We start from the raw sequence: 26035 nt of genomic DNA on the forward strand, positions 1-26035 counted from the left end.
AAGATTGTAGAAAGTACAAATTTCCCTTTTTAATAGAAAATCTGTATAGTGCATTTTAGTGCTCTAACTTGTCAAGGCCTCACCATGAAACTCATGGAAGAAAACAGAGTAATATGAGAATAACAAGTAATAGTAATTCCAGTTAATGTGCGCATCTTAATGCAAACTCGTTCAAGGAAGTGTAGTAAATGAGGCAGTGTTTCACTAGAATAGGACAACCATAATCTGAATTATCCTTGATTACACAGCAATGGATCAAATAAATGTAACGTAGCGTACATATTTTGTCCTGACAAAATATTTTTTACTCATCAGCAATGATAAATGTGAGCTGTTAAAGATTTATAATAGGTATATAAGAAAAGGAGAATTTTACTGATGAGAAAGGATTGAATAATTATTTTCATGGTCTAGGTTGCTATAGAATAGAAAGAAATGCTTAACAGGATATAAGGTCAGTCTTCAAAGGGCAGGGCATGAGGCTTCAGAGCTGTGGGAGCGGAGAATTAATTGATAACAAAATCTTTGTTTAAATGTAGACAGATATTAATATCCTATCATTATATGGACATGTTTTGTGTGGATGTACAAAACCTTTTTTGTCTCCATTTTTTTTTCTCATGAGTTTTCTCTTATTTGAAAATCGTAATTGGTAGTATTTAATGCAATTAATACTTAATATATGATAGTATATATTTCTTTATTGCAGTAGCAGGTAATTTTATTTTTCTTTAGTGGATAATATAGATATTGGAATTTAAAATGCAGGCATTATTTTTTTATTATCACACTTAAAACTCAAGAAGTTATATTTAAAGAGCTATTGTTCCCAAGATTAGAAATAAAGTTTTCTTACTAGTTCCTAAAATGCTCAGGCATTCTCTTAAAAGAAAACTTAAAAATATGTGATTTGTGAAAAACTTTAATAGTTTTTAAAGAAACATATGACAATATAAATGTAATTTTGCATTAGGTATATATTGTAATATAGCTTAAAAATCTCATAGCTGAACACATGTTTGTGATGAATGCATTAACAAGCTTTTCTAGCCAATTAACTTTTAGACAGTAAGTATTGGTGTTAAAAGAAAAGGAGGAATCCTTTCCGATAATATTAAGATTTTAATTTTAAAGAAAAAGGAAAATATCTTTTTTTAAATTTATTTAAATTAGTTTCAAGTATACAGTATATTGGTTAGACATCTATATAGTTCATAAAATGATCCCCCCCATTGCTCCCTCCCTCCCCTGGCCCTCCACCTAGCCAATGATGTATTAATACTAACTGCATTCCCTATGCTGTGCACCCCATCCCTATGACCTTCTATCAACACCTAATTTGTACTTTAACCCTTCACCCCATTCTCCCAGTCCCCTAACCCCTCTCCCCTCTGTCCATCACCAAATTGTCTACTATATTCGTGAGTCTTTTTTTGACTAGTTTGTTCTTTTTATATCACTCAGCCATTAAAAAAATGAAATCTTACCATTTGCAATGACATAGATGCACCTTGAGGTTATTGTGCTGAGTGAAATAAGTCAGACAGAGAAAGATAAATACCATATGATTTCACTTATATGTGGAATCTAAGGAACAATAAAAAGAAAAATATCTTTTAAATTAAATATTATTTCTATTATTGCTTTCATCATAGTTTTTATACTCATACAAAAAATAATGTAATGCTAATTCAAATCACATATCTTACTAGATTGGAATGATTATATGAAATTAATAAGTGGCTTATTGGTAAGGAATGATATAATATATATAAATTGGAAATAATAGCAATTTAAGAAAAAAATAAAATTAAAGTTAAAATGTATGCAGTGATTCTCGCACAGGACATTCCTGTGTAAACATTATGTTGGAAAAAAAAATTTAAAAAGCATATTGCACAATTATATGTAATTATAACATCACAATGTAAGAGTTTAAACAAATAAAGCTAGGAACATGAGAAAAATGAAAATCATTTGTCAAATTACTGAAAATATAAATTATTCTTGGTTTCTTGTTCCCTTTGATGATATTAAATTGTTTTTTTTTTGTTATAAATACTTTAGAAAAATATTATTCTTGATTAATAAGGACTTGTGTTTAAGGTTTTATTATCCTTATTAGAAGTATACATACATTTTTTACAAGCCAAAGTTGAAAACTTCTTAGATGTGAATTTGCGTCCAATTTTCAGCAATAACCGATTGTAGAATAAGTTGCATTTGTAATAGTAGCACATGTTTTTGAGATTGATATGATGGTGACATGACACAATGCCTGTGAGGAGCATAGAACAGGGCCTAGTACATGTTAAATAGTATCAGCTTTAAAAATCTGAGAAAACTAACATACATACTGTGTGAATAAATGATACAGTTAGTTAAATGCATTAAATATAGCACTCTAAAGGCTTAATAATATTCATTATACATGATTAATCTAAAATTACATAAAAAGATTACGTTTTGTTTTACTTTTTCATATTTTTATTAAAAACATTTAAAAATTTGAACATGCTATCCAAAGATGAGATAACAAGTAAGCAAGTATTGAACAAAGTAACATTTGATTCTATGATTGCTTTAAAATAACCCATTGAATGCCACCTGTTGCTCGACTCTTATGAAAAAATATATTTCATAAGTGCTTATTTGTGTTATTAATATTCTTTCTATTTTTCTATTTTTCCCTTCTCACCCTCTTTTCATTCTCTCTTTCTATCTTTCTTCCCAATATAGGAGTGTATATAATGAGTGGGGAGGTAATATCTAACACAATTTAACACAATTTTCTCAAACAGTAACTTCACAATTGTCAAATGGCTAAGATATTTTTAAACAAGAATATAACTATGTAATCTATCCTTTCTCATGAAAAACAAAGCATAGGTGATTTATTTCCTCACACATTATGTGTTCTAGAGGAAAAATAAAGACAAGACAAAACCAGAGAAAATAGATGTCCATATCTATGGATGAGACAAAGAAATATTAAAAGAGCAATAAAAAACCATGTATGGTATTGCAGTAGCAGCAGCTGTAGGAGCATAAGTACCACTAAATTATACATGCATTTGCTCAAAGAGTAATTATGTTGTTCATCAATAATAAGTAATTATCTGAAAAAATTATCATGTCACATGCAAGCACAGTTGTAAAAAAATAAAAGCACATATGTCACTATAAAGATGTTTAAATGCCATTCACCACTATTTTATTTTTATCAGATCAGATGCAGTTTTCAAACTCCATGTTATATGAAGAGTAAGCATTTTATTTTTTGACGATTTGTCACAGGGAAAATTAATTTACTTTTACAGTTTTGGGAAACTAAGAGTAGATGCCCATTATTTTTCTTTCTGAAACTGTTCAGATGTCCTGGTGAAATACTGACTCCAGATCACATAAAACAAAACATTCTCTTTTAAACCAACATATATATTCTCCAATTATTCAACTTGTCAGCTATGAGCTGAGAGTTAAAATACCAGAATAGATGGACCCAGTCATAGGCATCATCCCTTATTCTTCCATGTCTGTGACTGAACTCCACATACACTCCTATAATATTCAATTAGCATTCAATATGTAATTCTCTTTCAGTCACATGACAGAATTTTTTTATTATTTTTCATGTCTCTTGCCAGATTATTTTCTCCTCCAATACTTTTCAAAGAGTTGAGTTCGTGATGGAAATAAATATACCACTACAGATATTGAGTCTTAAAACTAAGCCAGATCAGATATAAAACTAACCTAGATCAGATATTTTCCCCCAAAAAACACCAGAGAACCATTGCATATTTATAAATTATACATAGACAATATCAACAGGTAACACTATTATCTATTCAAATATATATAAAGGAATAAATAATTTATTACATTTTTTCTTGCCTATGTGCATCGAATATTAATAATTTCTATTGAATTAATTTTTAAGTCCAACATCTATTAAAGAAGACATGAAATGATATAATTTTCGAACTCCTCATGGTTAGATCCTGTTAGTGGGAAGTTCTGATTTTCATCACCACTGTAGAAACACAGCCCCAAAGATTTCAGCCAGTTAAAAGACCCAAAGTCCCTTGTAATAAAGAAGAAACTGGGTTCTTTCAGGAAGAACCTTGCTACATTGCAAAAATTTATACTATAAAACTTCCTACTAACCTTCTCCAAAGGGACATACTACCATTTTCTAGGGTGACTAGGTATTATAAAAGGAGACATAACCAGACATTTTGATAATTATTACCCTTGAACTAAAACTTTTTTTCTTACCTGTCTACTCATTCATTCATTTTCTAGCTCATTGCTTTATTTTGATTATTTGATCTTACTTATCAGAGAATATTTGCATATTTATTTATTTGAATATTGTTGACTATCCAACTAAAACGTAACTTTCAAAGCATCAGAGACCTCTTGTTTAATGCTCTGTCGGCAGTGCTTAGAACATTGTCTTGATGGATAGAAAGCACCATACTTGTTGACTAACTTGTTGAATAAAATAATGAAATTCTTTTCATATGTTACATAACAGTTTGATTGCTCATCACTGTCAAAATATAAATGGATCTCACTAAACTGAGAGAAAAGAAGTAATTGAATTTTTTGTTAAATTATTTTAAATGGCAATTAAATTAGAATACACATATACACGTAAAGCACATATGTGAAATTAGATAGGAAAGTTTCTTTATTTATTGAATAAATACCACTTGAACACCTACCATATTTCTGATCTTTCTGGGCATTAAAGATAATAGCAATAAGTCCCTGCTTTCATGGAGTTCACATTCAATTTGGTGATGATAACTTGTAAAGAAATAAGTAAATATGTGTCTATCTTGATATATGCCAGAAAAAGTCTCTGTGAAAAAGATACCTCAGACAGATTCTTGGAGAAAGTGAGAGATGTGGCTGTATGACCATCTGCAAGAAAAGCATCACAGGCAAAATGAAACAAATGTTCAAAGACCCTGAGTCAGGAACATGCTTGTCAAATTTGAGAATGAACAAGAGGGTCATTACAACTGTGAAGATTAAGCAAAGTAAGGAGTTATCTTGTGTTGAGACCCAAGAGGCAGCCATGTTCTAGATATTTTGGGGTCCTGTAAGTCATGTACAGACTGTGGATCTTACTGAAAGTAATATAGGAAGCTACCGGAACCTTTGTTCTGAGGGAAAACAACAGACCCAGTTTTAAAAAGATCATAATAGTTGCACTGTGAATAGCTTGTGTTGGTGCAAATAGGTAAGATAATGAGTGGTTACTTTTAGGAGATTGCTGCAGTTATCAAGGTCAGAGATATTCATAATTTTAAAAAAACAATATAGTGAAATAAGTGGTAAAATGATAGGATTCTGTTATATTTAGGTAGAATGGAAAGAAGGATTTATAATAAGTAGAATAGGAGAAAGAACAAGTTTTATCTTCTGGGGAAGAATGAAAAGTAACTTACCAAGAAAGTAGAAGAGTGGAATTGCCATTTATTTACTTGGGGAAGATGAGAAATAACATCTGTGTGAATGTTAGTGTAACATTCTAACAAAGTATATGTGTACATCGGTTATCCTGTTATTTAGATTTTAATCTTTAATTACCAAGGGAAGTAAGAAAGAAAGAGAAAGGAGACAGGAGAGTAAAACATAAAAATAGAGAAAATACAAATGATTGGTTAAAAATATAAAGAATAACTTCTTACAGGAGAGAAAAGGAAAGAAAGGACATTGAATAAATGTTAAGGTGAATGTTCATTTGAGATAGAGTGTCCTTTTCATACATTTATATTGCCTTATAATATGTTTTACTTTATTTCTTTAAACTTGCAAGTTATTTAAAGTCACAGAATTTTAGACCTGAAATAAAACGTATTTACTATAGTGTTTTCATATGAGTTTCACATGAGTGTGTTGAATTTTAAAAAATATCCAAAATTATTAATTAGTGGCAGAAAAAGCATGCTGTTGATCAAAAGCCAAACAATATATACTAAGGGCTTGAGATGTATATGGCAATATGTGCTTTGCACATCTTGTCTGCCTTTTAACCAATGTGCAAAACTCACTTTCTTCAGGCTTATAACAAAACATTAAACTGCAATGGAGAAGTAATTTTTCTACTTGAAGTCTTCTTATGTCAATGTGATTTAAAGAAATCGTACATTACTTAATTTGGCATAAAGCCTAAATATGACTAGTAGCCTAAAGCTAAGTTGCCAATCTATGTCTTAATCAGACTTGATTCTCCATTCAAATATTCACTGGCCTGACCCATTTATGAAACATATAAAAATGTTTTGAATGTAAGAGTAAACTAAATATCAATGTGTAATAATGACAGTTGGTTACCATAAAAATGTAAACTATCAAATTAACAAATCCCTGGGATGAAGTTTATTCATAGTATGCACATTTTAAAATTATCTCCAGTGCCCTTATCATTTGGCATTTCCTCAAATATTTGGTACTCCCACAAATATTACAGTTTTAATGAACAAAAAATTAATCTTTAGTTAAATGATACATAAGAATATAATTATGTGTATTGATAGAAAACTAAAAACAAAGTGATTATTCAGTTTTTATTCAGTCTTCTCATTCTTTTAATTATATGCATTCATGAGCATATGTGTATTTGGCATGAATAATATATATATGTATATATAAAATATTTAACAAACATACTGCACACACACACACACATATACCTTATACACATTATTTGAAAGATTTCTACCAAACTACCTAGCTACTGTATTTTTTAAAAGGTTTTAATTATCACAGGTAAATAGTATCAATGGAATTTCCATATAAAACTGCATATTGCTGCCTCTCACACAATTGTTTAGCTAACAATCTGAGCTGTTCAAAATAAGGATACTAAATATAAATACATTAACAAGGGCAGCTTATTAGAAACTTCAAATGAAAGGAGAAAAAGAATATGAGCATAAGGCAAACTGTAAAGTCAATTCCCTGGGAAAAGAATACTATTTCAGAAAAAAATACTCATCACAGTTTCAGAGAAATTTATTCCAAATTCTCATGGAAAAAAATTCAAAGAAGAAATACATGATTTTGAAATGATTATAAAACCATGGAGAAGGTAAGTAAAAAAGCTAGTGATCTTAGCGATTATTGGAATCTAAAGTAATTTTAAAATATTAATAAACATGTGATGTTAAAAATTTAGAACATGCTTGATTAAACACAAAATTTTGACCAGAGGATAGATTTGGAAATATCAAAAGACAGAAAATAAAAAAAGTAAAAAAGATGAAAGTTGTACTGTATAGCATTGAAAAAGAAGTGAATGGTGAAATACATATTACTGATATGTTTCAATGAAATGTAACAAATGGAACTTGTTAGTTCTAACTATACTACATGATCTAACTATACTACACATGTATGTATGACATAACCTCATCATGTGGTGGTATAGAAAAAAGTGCTAACGTAAATATCTTTAGAAAATGGTATTTTGCCCGAAAACTACAGAACTTAACATTAAAAGAAGTGTTTGTATATAGAGATTAAACAAATAATTAATGAATGGCAGATGATGGGAGCCAGGGTTCTCGTTGCTGGAGAGTGAGGTTATAATTAATCGTATGGTACTGGAGCAGATTCTGAGATATCGATACAACATGCTTAGCTTCATATAGATACATATGGATAAATACAAAATAATTATAGATATCTGTGTATACATGAGTTATTGCACATACAATCACTTCTTCGTTTTGACTGGTGATATATGTTTGCTTCTCTGCTCTTAGTGACTTGCTCCCAAGGAATAGTGTATTAGTCAGTGTTCTCTAGAGAAACAAAACCAAGGAGTACTGTACACACACACGCACGCACACGCACGCACACGCACACGCACAGGCTCATTATGAAGTCAGACAAGTCCTAAGATCTACAGTCAGCAAGCTGAAAACTCAAGAGAGCTGATGAATAGTTCCAGCCCAAGTCCTGAGGTCTGAGAACTAGCAGGGCCAGTGGTGTTAGTTCCACTCCGAAAACTAGCAAGCTCAAGACCCAAGAAGAGCTGATGTTTCCTTTTGAGTACACAGAGAGGAAAAGAGCAATGTATCAGCTCAAGCAGCCACACAGGAAGAGTTCCCTCTTACTCAACCTTTTTGTTCTCTTCGGATCTTCAGTTGATTGGATGAGGCTCACCCACATTAGAGACTGATCTGCCTTATTAGTGATCACAGTACCTATTGATTTAAATGTTAAACTCATCCAAAAACACCCTCATGGAAACATCCAGAATAATGTTTGACAAAATATCTGGACACCCTGTACTTCAGTCAAGTTTGTAAAATTAGGCATCACAAGTAGAATATGAAAAGGATAGAAAAAAAGTAACTTTGCAGTGGAGAAATCTGCACTGTCAGGTAATCAAAGTCAGCATCAGTAGTAATAAGTCATGGCGACAGTATGCGCTTTTGCTACAATGTGTTGAAAATGGCATTTTGTCTCAAATGCCATCCTTCCAAAACCAATAACAAATCTAACTGTGAGAAAAACAGACAAACCAAAATTGAGGGACATTGTACAGAATACCTGACTAGCACTTCTCAAACTCAAGATCATCAATAACAACAAAAGTCTGATAAACTGTCACAGACTTCAGGGGACTAAGAAAAATAAAAATTAAATATAACGTGGTATTCCAAATGGAATTATGGAACATAAAAAGGACATTAGAGAAAAGCTAATGAAATATGAGCAAATAATGGAGTTTAATTAATAACAAAATATCAATATCTGTTCCTTAGCTGTGATAAGTCTACAGTAATGTAAGATGTTAACAACAAAGAAAACTGGATGAGGATTTAAAGGAGCCCTCTGCACTATCTTTAATTCTTCTTAAAAGAATCTAAACCTATTTTAAAATAAAATCTTTATTAAAACATAGAGAATGGCAATTATTAAGATATATTCTAATAAATCATTTTATTTTGAGGAAAGAGAAATAATCCTATGGATATCCAGGTAGAAGTAGACTGGCTTCAAACTTTCTCAGAAATACTCTTTGCTTAAGAACAAATATGTTCAAGATTTGAGAAAAAGAACTTTTGCACCAATGATATTATACCAAACAAACTTATTCATCAACTATAAAGTACAAAGTATAAATTTTGCAATATGCATATAAGGAAAATGCATTTTAAACATAGATGAATTCATAAAATATGCCTAATTCATAAACTTTCTTACTTTCTCAGAAAAAACCTGTTTTCTCATGAGACCAGTTAGACAAATGGTGGTTCAAATTAGTTTTTGAATGGAGAATTTAGCATAAAAAGTATAGTTTGAGTGCTGGATCAATTTCAGATACTTATATATAAATAGCTATAGAAAAGTTGAAAAGAATTCAATGATAAACATGTCTGGATATTTAAATTGACATTAATAATAAATTGGGAAGAAAGAAAATGTGACAGAGCTATAAATGTGCATAAATTTTGTCATCTTCAGATTGCTGTCAATAAATTTTAAATTGAAGTTTATATTTTAAACTGGGTATAAACCAAAACTGCCTATTGCACCCTGCTTCTGAAGCCCACCCAGTGCCATACTTGAAGCATCAATACATTAATATTAGGCAATGCAGGACTGTTAGTTCAAGTGTAAACTTTTTTCTCATCTCAAAGATATCTGTGCACATTCCATTACAGAGAGAGACAGAGACTACTTGTTGCCCTTACTTGGACAGACACCTTGTAGCGTGGACATCTAGCTAATCATTCTTGCAATCTGCCACTTCACTTCCCTTTTCATAAACTGATCTTTTGATCTCTGTTATCCCTTCAGAGGCATGTTCTGATGAGTCTATCCATCAAATGACAAACTCCTGGCATTACTAACATTTTCTGACGGGCAGGCATTGCCTGACCCTGAGAGCCTACCTAGAATCCTGATTCTATCTCCATAACTCCTCGATATTTTTTCTTCTTGTCTCTGGAAGATTTATTGTTTCAAGCAATATGTGTTTCAAATACATATCCAAACCTCAAATGACCCTGAGAGCCTACCTAGAATCCTGATTCTATCTCCATAACTCCTCAATATTTTTTCTTCTTGTCTCTGGAAGATTTATTGTTTTAAACAATATGTGTTTCAAATACATATCCAAACCTCAAATATCTACTTGTTACCAGGCCAAAGAATATATGTGTATACACACACATACCTTCATTCTTAAAATCGGCACTGTAGATGTTAAATTTAGCTGTTGTGGGTAGACACATATTTTTTCTTATAAGGTTCTGGGCAATAGTGAAAGTGATATACTGATGATATCAAGGAAAAATTGCACCTAACAGTAATACAGGCAACGAAGACTTTATTCAAGACTATCGTGATAGGTTCAACACTAATGTAAAGGGGAAAGAGATTCAACTCAACTACTGAAACCAAAGGACGGCCAGAGGATTATTAAGTGCTAGGGTGAACTAATGGAAAAGATATTAGAGGAGAGCTTGGTCAAAGTGATCAGGCTGTCTGTGTTTGTTAATTGTTGCTTATCCAAGTTGAACTTCTACTCTCCCACAGAGACTGGGAAACGGGGCATTATCATTCTTGATAATTACATTTCAAAGGAATGCTTGAGAAACACATTTCTGTGTTGTTAAACTAATAAGAGGCCAGGAGAACATTTCCATCTCAAAGAGGCACATAAAATTTGCAATTACAAGTTTTGTAATATAAAAATTCTCAAAGCAAAGTCAGAGGCCTCTAGCCAGGAGGAAACCTGTCTAAAGTTTAGCCAAACTGAAGGAAACATTAAGGTTGTTTTGGTCAGTAACAAAGCCGCTGCAGAATTACATTCACATTTCTACACCTTGCCTCACCTGTCACCATCCCAGCGTATACACTGCCACTGCTCTGGCCATACTGACCTATCGTTCTCAGATGTGTCATATTTTGCTTCATCTATTCCTTCCACGACTTTTCTTTCTCATGTAAATAAGTCTTTATATGATATTAAGGGTCCTGGAAGCTTTTCTACTTCAAAAATTTGTTGTGTTTACCTTTTATCTGTCCCCAATTGCATCTATATCAGCATGTTATAATGCTTGGAATGTGGATTCCAGAGTCATATTGATTGAGGTTAATGCTGACCCAACCACTAATTAGCTACAGGCTTTGAGGAGCCATTTAATCTCTTGAAATCTTGGTGTCTCATTTATAAATTACAGATAATTATAATACCTATCTCACAAACTTTTTTCTTTCTCTTCTTTATTTAATATTTTAGTGAGAATAAAATGAAATGAATGTGTGCAAGGTGAAGACCAGAGTATTGTTTTTATCATGCCACTCAAATCTTTTATAAATAATTTTGTTTGTTTCTCCTTCTAAATCATAAATAACATGAGAATAAAAAGAAATTTTATATGTTTTGGTGTATTCTACGCCTAGAACAGTGCTTTTTAAAAAATTTTTGGTATTATTAAACATTTGTCGATAGCAAGTTCGACTACTGAAATTTTACACTCCCACATATATAATGTTGTTATTTTTTCAAATAATATCAAGAGACTTATAGTTTTAATAAAAAATTTACATATAGTTATCCTAAAAATAGAAGACCAAAGTGAGAGGCAACAAGCATTTCTTTGAGATCAAAAAGAGTAGCATTCAGGAAGCACTGATTCAGGCAGAAGCTTAAATGCATTCCAATTAGTCATGAAGGAAGGGGTTTTGGTGAGAAAGGGAAGGAAGATACGTAAATAGAAGGAAGGTATTTCTATTAGTGTTAATAAGCCTCAGTTATTCTTTAGCTATATATGGTGGTGCTAATTTTAAAGAATGTCTTTAATTTTCAGTCCAGTAGTCAGGATGTCTGCTTTTCTGTTAATTTTGCAAACAGTTGTTTAGAATACAATATTGCTTTTGGCCCAGTCCAAAGGTTATTTTGCCCAGTTTAAATATTCCAAAGGTTTGAGCAGTAAGACATGCAAGGCTGTTCCTTTGGGATGTAGCTCCAACTCCATATTCAAGTGGCTCTATTTATATTATTTTACACAATATTTTAAACAAAAATATTTTATTAAAGTAAATGTAAGTGAATAAAAATGTCTCTTAATTTGTTTATCTATGTGCTTATTGTTTTCTTAAACTCCTTTTGTTTTAAAATCTGATTTTAGAAAAGTAATATTTTTAATCCTCTGGGAAGAAAGTACCATAGAATACATAGTATTAAAAATAAAAAAAAATATGTGTGGATCACTTAAAAGATTAAAAATTACCAAGTTATATGAACTTTTTTTGTTTCGTTTTGTCATTAATCTGAAGTTTGAGTAGAAGAGGGAAAAATAGCAATGTTTTTTCTCTGCATCTGCTTAGGGAAACTTTAAATGTCAGTCAATCTGATTATTGCTGACGTATATTTTTCACTGATGTGAATTTTCCCTGAGGACATGAGTTGTTCTCATGATATTGTGGGTAGTCTGACCAAAATATAAGCTGGACACGCCACGTAGAGAATATGGAGTGGAAACAGGCCCAAACTTGACTCTTTGTGAACAATTTCAAAAACTTGGTAAATGCAAATAATGTAGAGTTTACATTCTAGGACTGCCTATAATAGCCTCACACCACCATAAGCCTTTCGGGTTGCTGGATTCATTAACTGATAATATAAATACAAAATAAGCAAATTGTTAAGTTAACGTATGAGACGAGTCCTTTTGGATAGCATCCGTGTAATGCTCAGTGGGTAGTCACAGAACCATATTTCAGAGCAAAAAGCTGGAGTAGACTTTTGCTAATTGAAGTCAGAACAAAAATGACTTGGATAGAGCATATCCATTAGAGGCGAGAAAAAAGTTATTTTTGTAATAGATGTCTATTTGATATTCATGTGGAGATGTAGTTTGGGGAATATATGAATATGAGTTAAATTTATAGAATAGCAGAATGGTGTTTAAGGACAGATGTTAAAATTCCAAGTGAAACTCTCTTCCTTGGGAAGCAGCTCTGGTCTCACCTCACACTGTTAAATTGAATTGTCTCTTAAACCAGCAGTCCCCAGCCTTTTTGGCACCAGGGACCAGTGCTCCTATGAGAATCTAATGTCCGATGATCTAAGGTGGAGCTGAGGCGGTGATGCTGGCGCTGGAGAGAGGCTGCAAATACAGATGAAGCTCCTGCTCACTCACCCGCTGCTCACCTCCTGCTGTGCTGCCCTGTTCCTAACAGGCCACAGACTAGTACCGGTCAGTGGCCCAAAGGTTGGGGGCCTTCTAAACTATATAAAGTACTCCTTGCTGGCTTTAAATAAATAGAGATTTGCATATCCAGAGAGATATGGTGCATTGGATGGCCAGGTTTCAGGTTTATTCATGTCATCTAGCCATGATATGAATGCTCTTTCAGTTTTCATTAGAGTTATTGCTTCTCGATTTGCTGCTGAGATTTTGGAACACATTTGGAATTAAATACTCACTTTCAAAACTATAGCACAGATACTAAATTTTAAACCACATTTTTAAGAAAAATTGGAAACCGAAAGACTCTCAAGTCCAACAAAGTTAGTTTTGCTTCCATCACTGGTAAACTGTGCCAGAGGGGGTTTTCATTTTCTCACCGTTGGCATCACTGCATATGAAAGCCTATTCTAATGGAGAAACTGCTGTTGAATTCACATTCGTTTTTATTTACCATGGAGTCACATCATACACAGTTTGCCTGTGTTTAAAATATGTATGCTCACCAGATAATGAGAGGGAGAAAGAGAGAGAATGAATTAAAATAAGAATGAGAATAATGGATGGCGTGCTGTCAGTTTCACCTGTCATTCAACTCAGTATACATATGCCCCTAACAAATGTAATGTGGGATGAGACTTGAGCATCTGATATATCTTCAGTCAATCCCAGTGACTTTGCATCACCCAGGGGGTAAGACTAGTTAAGAAAAAATAATAGAGCAAAATAGACACCAAAGTTAATTCATCTTTTTTATTTTGTGTCCAACACAGGGAAATAATAGTTTAGCAATGATAAAAGCAAAAGTAGCTTTGTTGGACTTAACAGGTAACAAAGGGATAAAAATAATGTCCATTAACAGTCACTAGATTGAAATTTAGAACTAATATTAAAGTTAATGTGACTTAAATGCAGTATATATATATATATTTCATAATTTAACAGGGAGGTTGGGGGTCTGGGAGAATGGGGTGAAGGGTTAATGAAGTACAAATTAGTAGTTGATAGATTTGCACAGGGATGGGGAGCACGGCATAGGGAATGCAGTTAGCATTAATATATTGGCTAGGTGGAGGGCTAGGGAGAAAAGGAGCAATTAGGGGGACCATTTTATAAACTATATAAATGTCTAGCCAATGTACTGTGTACTTGAAACTAATAAAATTTTTAAAAATCAGATTAAAAAAACACTGTAATTCTCAGGAATTATTTTTAAATTGGGAGAAATATTAGCAAGAATTGCAGTGTTAATTTCATCTTTATTAATAGAGAATAAATATACATTGCTTTATTATATATAACTTATACTACATATATACACACATATATAATGACATAACCAACCTCTTAATATTTCATATAATTTATATTTTTAAGCACAGAGGCCATCTTAATATCACCCTAGGTAATAACTACTTTTCTGCATCACTTAAATTCTATGTAATAAGCATGTATCAATGTTTGAACGAAAAAACAAATATACAATAATATATTACTATGTGAAAAGAAAAAGGTACAGCTAAATATTTACAACTCATTTTTGGAAATATATACAATATAGAAACTTTTTTTTATTAGGATCAGCTGTGTAAGAACATTTCTTAAGTGCTAAATCAGATCACCATAAAAATGACAATTAATATCATAAAAAATAATCACACAAGTGAATATTCACCAGGTATTTGATTTAAACCTGAATTTTATATTTTAATGAGTCCAGTGACTGTAGACCACCAAAAACTTACTGTATAAAGTATAACCCTAATGTACACTCAAGATTTCAATACCAGTATATTCAAGTTAACATAAGAACTTAAAATACGTTTATGAAGCATACTTTTATATTGTTTTAAGGATTCACGATTAGGCAAAAATTGTACAATTGATCAAAAGTTTAAACTGCAGGGTGCAGTTTTACTGACTTTAAGTCATTTGAAGGATGAGACTCCCATTTAAACAATTAAGTTCTACAATAGGTGCTGAGCTTTTTCATCTGGGCTGCTGAATCAGGATTATGCTTCTCTCTGAATAATGGATCATGAGTGTCAATTACTGGTTACAATAATTATGAAGTTATTATTTATATGCCAGATTGGAACACTCCCTAGATCTCATTTACTGTTTTGTCAAAACTACTTTTGCTCACTTATGGGATTAAAATAAATCAGACTGTTCTCAAAAGTATGTATGTTTCTAAAGATTTCCTTTTGAAAAATAACGTAGGTATTTCTTTTTAAATGATACATACTGAATAAATAATGACAATATTGATAGTAATGTGAACGAATCAGGACTTTTCTCATGTAATTTCTTGAAATATGAAGAAGAACATATACCTAAGGATAGGGATACTATTCAAATATTTTATGGCATGAGCACCAAACAGTCAGAAAATGTGATTGAGCTGTCAGCAGGGATGCCGGTCTTGAACAACCTGCATGCTTTTTTTAAGAACATTCTCCCGCAGATGTTAATAGCTTCTTTATTAGGTGATAAATAAGTAATGTCTCAATTATGATAAGCATGGTCCATGGTGAAATGTAAGACAGATCTATAACAGATTTAACAAGGCCAACATGAAACACAAAAATGAAAACAATCTCATATGTTACTATGATAAAAGGATCAAATGTCTCAATTTCTTCATCTAGTTTCTTCTTTTCTGGTAGTTTTTTTCTCTAGCAAGATTCTAGAGAGATAATTCTCTCTACTTAATAAAATTTTATCAACACGATGTCTTGCTTCCTTCTGTTTCATTGTTTTTTGTTAGCTTTAAGGGACTTCTGTACATAAGAATAAAGCAAATTAACATTTCTAAAATTACAGAAACCAAATAAAATCTGTGTAGTATTTTACAATTTCTTCCTAACAGTGTAATTAAAATATTTTTCCACTAATCCCAAAATCTTTTGCATGCAAACAAATAATTTTTATACATCTTTGTTAGAAATGTCTTCCTATAGAACTTTCAAATTGAGCCAATAGTTCCTAAAATATGTGTTACTTTATAGAACATTTCATAGACAGAATTCAGTGCTTGCCATGTTTTTGTTTTGATTTCTTTTTTTGATTTCAAAAATTTATATTTTAAAAATTGAAGTGTGGAATTAAATTTTTACTTGTCTCGTATTTTATACGCATTATCTAATAGTTTTATAAAAAGAAAACATGCACATACATATATGTTTTGACATACATTTACACATCTTATTACAGACATTCAAAAACACATGGTTATATGTCTGTATATATATGTATATATGTTTCCCTTTGATGTTCACTATTTTACTTTGCCAAGTATGTCAATATTTTTTCTTCTACAGTTTAATATATCTAGACGACAATAAAAATATATAAGATTATAGTGCTGCGAACAATTTTGAACACATAAAACAAACTGTTTCTACAGCTATTAGATAAAAAAACTGACAAGTTGGGAATGAATTTGTTTTACTGTTCAAATTGTAATGGTATTTGTATATTTTCTGCTAATATCTACGGAAACAGCAAATTTCAAGTTTTTGACCTAGTTTAGCTCATCATGAAAGTAAGGAAAGCAAGGCTCAGCTCAGATCAACATAACACAGATTATACTTTGAGCCGAATAATGAACTTTCCATTCAAATTAGTTGCTGTTAACACCATATATCTACTTTCTCAATCAGGTATTCTATACCTTTCCTTAAACTTTATTGAAGTATATTTTCAAAAAGGACAAAATGCACAGGTTCTAGACATTAATGGTACAGTTTGATGAGTTTTAACAGTCGTATACACCCCTGTAACCACATCCCCAATTAAGATACAAGATAGTTCCATTATCTCAAAAAAAATCCATTTGCCTCTTTTCATTTAAATTTCCCCCCAAAACAATCACTTATAAAAAAGATTGGTATACTTTATTTCTTAGAGCAGCTTTAGGTTCACAGCAAAGTTGAGGCGAAGGGCAGTGTTCCTACACACATGCATCGCTTTCCCATTGTTAACATCCCACCTCAGGGTGTTGCCTTTGCTACACTCGATGAATCTACATTAACACATTATTATTATTCAAAGCCTATAGTATATGTTAGGGTTCACTCTTGGTTTTGTATAGTCTGTGGATCTTGACAATTGGCTAGGACAGGCTTATACTATTATAATAACATACAAAAGAGATTTCCTTCCCTGAAAATTCACCACGCTCTGCATACTGTCATTCTTCTCTCCACCCTAACCTTTGGCAACCACTGATACTCATGTGTTCTTTATAGTTTTGCCTTTTCCAAAATTTCATATAGTTAGAATCATACAATTATATACACACACATCTACTTTTAATCTCCCATCATTACAATGATAAACTTTTTAATTAATGACTATTTTACCCTCCTGGTTTTGCATACTCTAGATATTGTCCTTAGTCTCTTTGATGGAAAGTTTGTACTATTGATTTCCCTTCCTTCCTTCCTTCCTTCCTTCCATTATATTTCAGTCTCCTCGTCTGTATTTAAAGAAGCTTGCATCTCTTTAATCAAAAGCTAAGATCACACTTACCTTCATCTATTTGTCACATGCTCTTCAAAGTTAAACATTTTTCTTTGCCAAACATATTTTCATAATTCAGTACTCCATCATCCAATCCAACCTGATATTGATCCTACTTTTTCAGACACTGTTCTTTTACTAAAACAACTGTAACTTTAGTGAGGCTAAATACAAGTTTTATTTTAGGATCGGTAACATTTTTGTCTTCTCAGCAGTATTTGACAAATTTCATCACATTCTCTTCACTGAAGGCTTCTCTTTCTTGGTTGGTATATGTAACAAACATCTCATTCTTCTGGTTTTCTTTCTGGCTTCCAGGATATTCATTCATAGTTTCTCTGTAGATGGCTCTATGTGACTCTTATATGAGTCTGCCTGCTATACTCCTATTTCATTAAGTGTTAGCACAATTTGCACAATTCTTCAATCCTGAAACTTGGAAGATACCATTGATTCCAGAATAAGCCTGACAAACCACTTCTAAATTATCACCAACTCAATCATAATGGTTTGACTCTTTAAATATCCATCTGTGCTCCACTATCCATCAATCCATTTATAATCAAGGAGATACTTGACTGTATCTCCTATATATTTTTAAACTGTCCACTATTTTTTACCCTCAGGTTAGCATCTCATCTCTTTCTTTATTATATCTTAACTAGAATATATCTCTCTAGACCTTATTGTGTAATCCATTCTATGCCCACTGTTATTTTTAAAAGTCATAAAGCAGAATTTTTTGCTCCTATGTAAAAAATGCTTTAGTGACTTTTCATTGTCCTTGTCACATATCACCAACACAATATGTTGTGAATCTTCCTCTCTAGCCTTCTTTCTCACCTTTCTTGCTTAATTCACTTCATCGAAACAATATGAGCCTTCACATGACTTTCTTTGAAGGAAACTTTCTTCCACTCATCCTTTTATACTAAATTTATCAGATGACTGCTACTCATACTTCTCATCTTAGTTTAACAATTAATTCTTATATTAAATTTTAGGTTTTCCACAATACATGAGCTACTAGGTGCTGAATGTTTCCACCATACCATAAGACCCGCAGGGGCATATGCTGCAGGATTTTTGTTTTTCCTGATAAATATGTAGGATCTACAAAAGTGTCTATTAAAAAATGGACACTCTCAAATTAGATATTGAATAGATCAATAAATCACAATTCATTTATTAGTATGTTCTGCAGAGACAGATAACTCATTAATTTTGCACAAGCATAACTTGTATAAAACAAATGATCATCTTTTCTCGGGTTAAGAATCTAATTTAGAAATTGCTAATTTAAGATTAGTAGTCTATCATGATTCATAGTTTAAGAGCTCTGATAACATAGAATAAAAATATATATTTAATAGATGTTAAAATGTCTATCATTAGTTAAATGCATAAGATAAAATTGTATTTTATCTGCTTTTAAATCTCCTTCATATTTTTCTAAATATGGTGAACATAACTGTTTCCCCATAATGTAAATTTATAAAACAATGTGATTTACAGAAATATTGTTTCTTTAGAGATTTATGTCAACAGTCATGGTAATTAATTATTGATGGGATGAAATTTAGTCTCACTAAATAGAAAGGATCATCCACTGAAACGTTCAATTAGAACGTGAGTGGCACATAATATATCACTAAGCTAGAGATTTTTCTTGCTTCTATAAAAATCGAATATTGTTCTGTGTAGCAAATATGACAAAGAATGTTATATTATTAAATGCCGGCAATTTAGAGTCACTTGTATGTTGAATAATAAAACCACAATGGAAATTAATACCTTTAATTGCAGAAGTGTATAACAGTGACATATTTTTAAATCTCTGATGTTAAATAAGATATATTTCAGTATTGCCAATAACAAGAACAAAGTATTTCCTCAACATTGGCATCCAGAAAAGCCATAAGAAAGGACTTTTTAAAAATAAATTATCTAAGGAATTGAAAAAGAATTTTGAATATATATCTCATCTCTGTCTGTCTGTCTGTCTATCTATCTATCTATCTATCTATCTATCTATCATCTGTTATCTGTCATCCATCTATCTCTATCTATCTATCATCTATCTATCTATCTATTTATTTCTCCACCTGTGAAATTAGTGATTTGTAGTAGATAGAACATAAAGCATCTTCTAGATGAAAGGTTCTTTAACTTGATGATTTACAACTACCACCTCTCTTACCAGAATCAACACTTCCTTCATTTGGAGGAAAGTCTGCCCTTGTTCTCTGATCCTCCCCAATTTTTTGTGACCCTTTGCTCATGACTCCTCTAGTGCTGAAAACTCATTGCTATCAACAGAGGAAATCCTTTAAAGTGAGTCATTTCCACTAAAGATCTTTGAGTAGCACATGCACTCAACAGAATAGTTATAATTATGTAACTTTTAAGTCAGAACTCTTTGGAAAAGAGAAGTAATATTTATATTTTTAGGGAGAGATAGGAAGGGATAAGGTCTCCAAATATTTGTAGCATAAAACAAAGCTAAAAAGGCTGTCTGTTCCTAGGAATGACAGAGGGTTTTCAGGAATCACAGTGGATGTATGAAGTAAAAACAATTTCCTACAACAACAACAACAAATATTTCCTTTTTTCTTTAAGTTCTTTAACTTTGTTTTTTAACTTCTTTACCTTTCAGCATATCAGTGCGAAAAATGAAACTAGAATGTTCCCAGGCCACTTCAAAAGTATACATCTTTTAATGTTTCTAGCCAAAAAACCACCAGGAGCACACATGTTGATAAACATGTAGGTTTATTACTAGTTTCCGAGAGGGAGAATAAACACTACAAGGAGTGGTAGGGAGTCTCAGAAAGAAAGCGTTAGAAAGAATCTGTAATTGGAATTAGTCTTTTATTGAGTTAATTTTGGAAAGAGGGTGTGAAAGTGGGGTCCCACTTTGAATTGGGTGCTGTCAGAGAGTGGCGTTAGTTCTATGATTGAGCATTTCAATAAATTATATCTATCGGTAGGGCAGATTAGAGCAAGAATAACACTGTAGTTGATTAAAAAAAAAGACAAGCAGTCACTAATAATAGCTGAGAAATAGGAATGTTTGCTACTTCATGGATTTTATAATAGCCTTTTTTTCCCTCACTTTTTCATAGTCTCAGAATAAACTTGTCTGATGTTGATATCTAAAATATTATGTATGTCCAACAAGAGAACAGTGAGGCCTAGCTATGAATATTGTGCCATGTTGCAACAACACTGAGGCAAGACTGCCTTTGTTATATCATTTCCTAGATATGAGGGACTCCTTTAGTCTTACACACAGATGCATGCACACACACACACATGATTAAAAAAATAATGTAGAAATACATGACAAAAAAACCCAAGGATATCCAACATACCTATTATGCTCTATTATAGCATTTTGTTTATTTCTACCACAGTACTTAATACAAAGTAATTATGCTAAGTATTTTTATTATCTACCTTTTTTTTTGTATAAATATGATGAAGAGTACGTATCTATATTACTTACAAATATTAACCACAGTCTCTGCCAACTATTTGATACTTATTGGCCACTAAATTAATACTTAATGAAGAAGAATTATATGGCAGTCACCATGCTCTGGGTTGATAGGAAGATTATAAAGCTATAACAGAGGCTGGACTGAGACTGGACATGAAGTGTAATGTCCAGTGAAAGAGGAATGGCCTTAATAAATCTTCATCTAAGTTGTCTTTTCAAGTACTTTCAGATGTTGCATCACTACTTCCATATTTTGGTGGTTATTATTAAGGATTTTGTATCCAAAACTTATTTTTCTCTATTAATTTTGAGATCTCAGTGGTCAAAGACATTGTGGCTGTCATTCAATTGCCCGAACAAGTCCCTATAATGTAAGAAAATCCCTATTGGTTAGAAAGGTCTCCAGTGTAAAGCATAGTTCATTTTCTACTCCAGCTAAGGGTGGGGCAGGCGAGCATATGAGACAAACAATATACATAATATTTATAGTTCTTCTATAGAATATAAATCTGGTCTATAAGGGTTAGTTATCAAGGAGTTGTAAAGATGGTTATAACAGGTGAAGTTACAATCGTTTACCTGTTCAGAGTCAATAATATAAAGCACCATCAAATACAAAACATTATCCTTTTAATTGCACATACCAATTATATTTCAGTGATAATGCTGTATTAGGGAAATAGTTTCAAAGAAAATAAAAAATATGTATACTATTTTATGCATATTAAATGGATATACACATGATCATTTAATACATCTAGATACTAGAATTATATAGAAATATTGAAGTATTTGCACATATTAAATTTGAACTCAATTTTCATCTGTGGTCTTGTAACTTTTTTCCAAAGATTTTATTCCCCTACATTTGCTCAGTGAGCTGAAAATTTCCTAAATTATCCTAGAGATTCTTACCTCAGCCTTGAGATCATTGACTTTCTAAAGCTATTGGTGTGGATATTCAAAGAAATTGCCTGTGCATTAAGTTTAAATTAGCTGTCATTATTATTCACAAAATAATGAGACTGTGAGCAAATCATGTCATTAGGAACAGCTTTTGCATCAGGATCATATTCTCTCCTCTGTTTACTGCTAAATGTGCAATTTACCTAAAGAGGGAGTGAAAAGGGAACAATGAGACAAGAATTGAGTGAGCATTTATGGTGCCAGTTCTCTGACCTAGGAATGCTAAAATGAGAAATAAAAAATACCTATTATGAAAGCACTATGTGTTAATATATATATATATATATATATATATATATAATATATATAATATATATGTTATATATATAATGTCAGAGATACATTTTTCCATGAAGAGATGAACAGCAAGTAAAACATAGTTTTCAATAAAGTGCTAATATTAACTCATAACCTAAATATATCTTGAGTAACAAATGTTATTTTTAAAAATGTGTATAAAATGTAGTTGAATCAAACATTGAAATTGATTTTTCCCTAGTTTTTTACCTATTAAGTTCTCTGATAAATATTTCCTAGTGTCCTGAGTTTTTACTCATTGCTAGCCATGTTTCTGAATTTCATATTATGTACTTGTGCAGATGTCAATACACTCTCTATTTGATTATGTTCTTATATCTTACGTTCCTTCTATGAAGCATTGAAAAAGTTGTAACATTGAAACTTAGAGACATTTAGTTTTGAATCATAGCTTCACCATCTAAAAGCTGCATGAATTAAGACAAGTTAATCACTGAGTTTTAGAAGTCTTTATTTAAAATAGATTTTTACAGATTGTTCACAGCATTAACTGAGGGAGGGAGAATATTAAAATTACCTTAATATACCTGACACAAAATAGGTATTAATTAGAAATTATTAATTTCTGTCTTCTATTGGATTTCAAACATCATGGGACTCTTTTCTTAATCATCAGCTATTCAGATTCTTCAAAACACCTTGATCCCTTGACATGTTTGCCCATATTTTTGTTTTTAATCCACTATATTTTTATTTTCTTTATCTCTCCTTCTATTTCCATGCTAATCTTTCTTCTGTCTTTACCTTATACCAATGGAACAGTTGAGCTATTACAAAGAAATATACCAAGTAAATATTTTGAGAAAGCTAAATGAAACAGTAATTATCGAAATACAGACCAAGTTGAAATTGATAAATCGGTAAGAAAACAATCATTATCTTGCATTGTACAGACATTCACTAGAACAGAAAGAGGTCCCTACTTACTTCCTCTGCTGGTCTTATCAATAGCTTTTGGACAACAGAAAACTCTTAACTCCAAAAAATACAGTTTATGGATTAGCCAAAAACATTGACTTTCTCTGCATTATGTGTCATGACTCAAATACGGTGAATGGCATAGACAACAGAATATTAGAAAGAAGTATGTTTCTTCCAAGAATCTGAGAGCACTCCAGGTCCATACCCTTTCTGACTACTCTTGACATGATCTACTTCTCTGTAGTCCATGAGATATTATGAAATGCATTTTTATTGTGTTAAATTAGTCGTGTTTCTGTTGCTCACAATTAACTTCCTCTAAAACAGACATCTTTGGATAAAAGTTTGATTCAAAAGCCAATATACTAGAACTTATAATTCATATTTATTTATCTCTTAGGCAAGTACCTCATACATCTCTCATCGGCTGCGTCCCACCTAACAGGATGAAATAGAACTTTGATCAAAACAGCATAACAACCCAATAGACACTTTAACATGGGAGTTTCTGATTACTGTACTTGCTTCAGATATACACTATTAGATTGCATATAATAAATATTCAGTGTTATAGAAATCTATAAATTGCATGTTATTGCATGCAATTTATAGTTGATTTATAGTTGATTGTTATTGCATGCAATTTAGTAGTTGATTCAAGAACTTTAGTAATTCATAAAAAATATAGTGATCCTTTGATCTGTCCAGTCTTTCTTTCATGACTTTTTCTCCTAAATGACAATGTGGTAAGAGTGATTAACTGTAGCATGCCTACTTTCAACATTTTACAAATAATAAGTTGACAGAGTGTATCAAAACAAAGACAGTATAATTAGTGATATTTTGATACAAAAACCTAATCCATATCTCATATTAGATACGTACATTAATATGATATTTGTTAATTTGCTTCAAACTAAAATGAGTAGTATAGATATTAAGTTATTACAATTTTAAAACATGCATCTAATAAAAGATAATTATTCATCACAGGCATACATGTAGTATGTTAATAAATTTTATTTTGTGTATCATGTATTATATATATTTGGTTACAACATAAAATAATAAATTTATTAAAATTAGTTGGTTCATTTCACACTTATGATTTAACAAATGATGCAATGATTTCTGTTGTTTTGAAGGAAATAAATAATAATGAACAACCACTATAATTAAAGAGTAATAAGAAGTTTATTATGTCTCCACAGTGACTATGATTCTAAATTCATTTTTCAACTTGTCTAAAGAAGAATAATGATGGAGATAAATTTTGCCAATTAAGATGTAATAAAATCCTTGAAAAGATAGAATTTTAAAATGAAGTAAATTTAAACAGTCTGTGAACAGGTTACTAGATCCAGATATATACATATTAATAATGCTTAGTGTTAGGATCCTGTATACCATAATTAAAGGTTCTTCAGATTATTGCACCTAGTTGTGGGGAAGAGGACAGCTAGCTTGTTTCTCTGAAGTTGTTGAGGACTGAAATGTGCTGATGTTTTAATGGTGCTTTAACACTTCATGATATTATTCATATGCCCTTTTTTATTATCTAGTTTCCCAGAAGAGGGCATAGAGGAATGAGAATCAGCAATCAGGACACAATTGTACCTCTCTAATTATTGATTCATTATTTTTTAGATATTATTAATAGGTCGTTGTGTCTGGAATCTTTGCAGAGGAGCTAAGCTATTTAGCTCTAATCATGTGGCAGTTCAAGTCAATTAAACATGCACAGAATTGTTGAAATTATGTTTCTATTATCTATCTATACACACTATGAAAGTACACATATTTCCAAATAATATTTTAGGGATCATGCATACAAAGATGACCTTTGTTTTCAAGAATATTATATGCCACTTGGGTAGATAATAGAGTCTTCTGTGAATAAACTACCTAAATATCTTAGTCCATTTTGTAAAAAGTATGGAAATGCTGTATTACACAGCAAATTTATAAGGACCGAGAAAATCAAAGATAAAAAAGACATCATTTTATAACTTTATAATTAACTTATTGAATGAAGTAAATATTGGCTTAGAATATAAATAAAATATAAAGATCAATATCTGAAAATTTTCGTGCCTTCATTTATTGTCTTTTACATTAGTGAGCTAATAAAAGGAAGCAGGTAACTTTAGGGAAAGCCAAAGATTTGTGTGATTAAAGATAGTTGATAGTATGTGCCACTCAATTTCCCCTTCAGAAATTAAGGAATTATCTTCCCACCTGCGTAGAGGGTTGTAGGCAGGTAGCCCTTTTCTGTCAACTCTCTTGTAGAATTGCCTGAGGTTAAATCTCATTCCCAGGAGAAACTGCTCTGACTGGTCTACCTAGAGATATGAAGGTCCAGCCACCTCGACCCAACTGAGTTAACTCCGAAGAGCCATATCCACTTCAGAGCTCCCCAAGGAGTATATTCTGACCTGCACTGAAACTATATCACGTCACATTTTCCTCTGAAAAATCCAAGTTTTCTTTTTCTTTTCCTTCCACGGGTTGATTCCAAGAGCAGCCTCTTCCAAACTCTCCACACTCTAATCTGAGAATCTGCTTC

This window comes from Pteropus medius, unplaced genomic scaffold, assembly GCF_902729225.1.
Source record: "Pteropus medius unplaced genomic scaffold, Ma_sr-lr_union100, whole genome shotgun sequence".
In the NCBI taxonomy this organism is placed as follows: Eukaryota; Metazoa; Chordata; class Mammalia; order Chiroptera; family Pteropodidae; genus Pteropus; species Pteropus medius.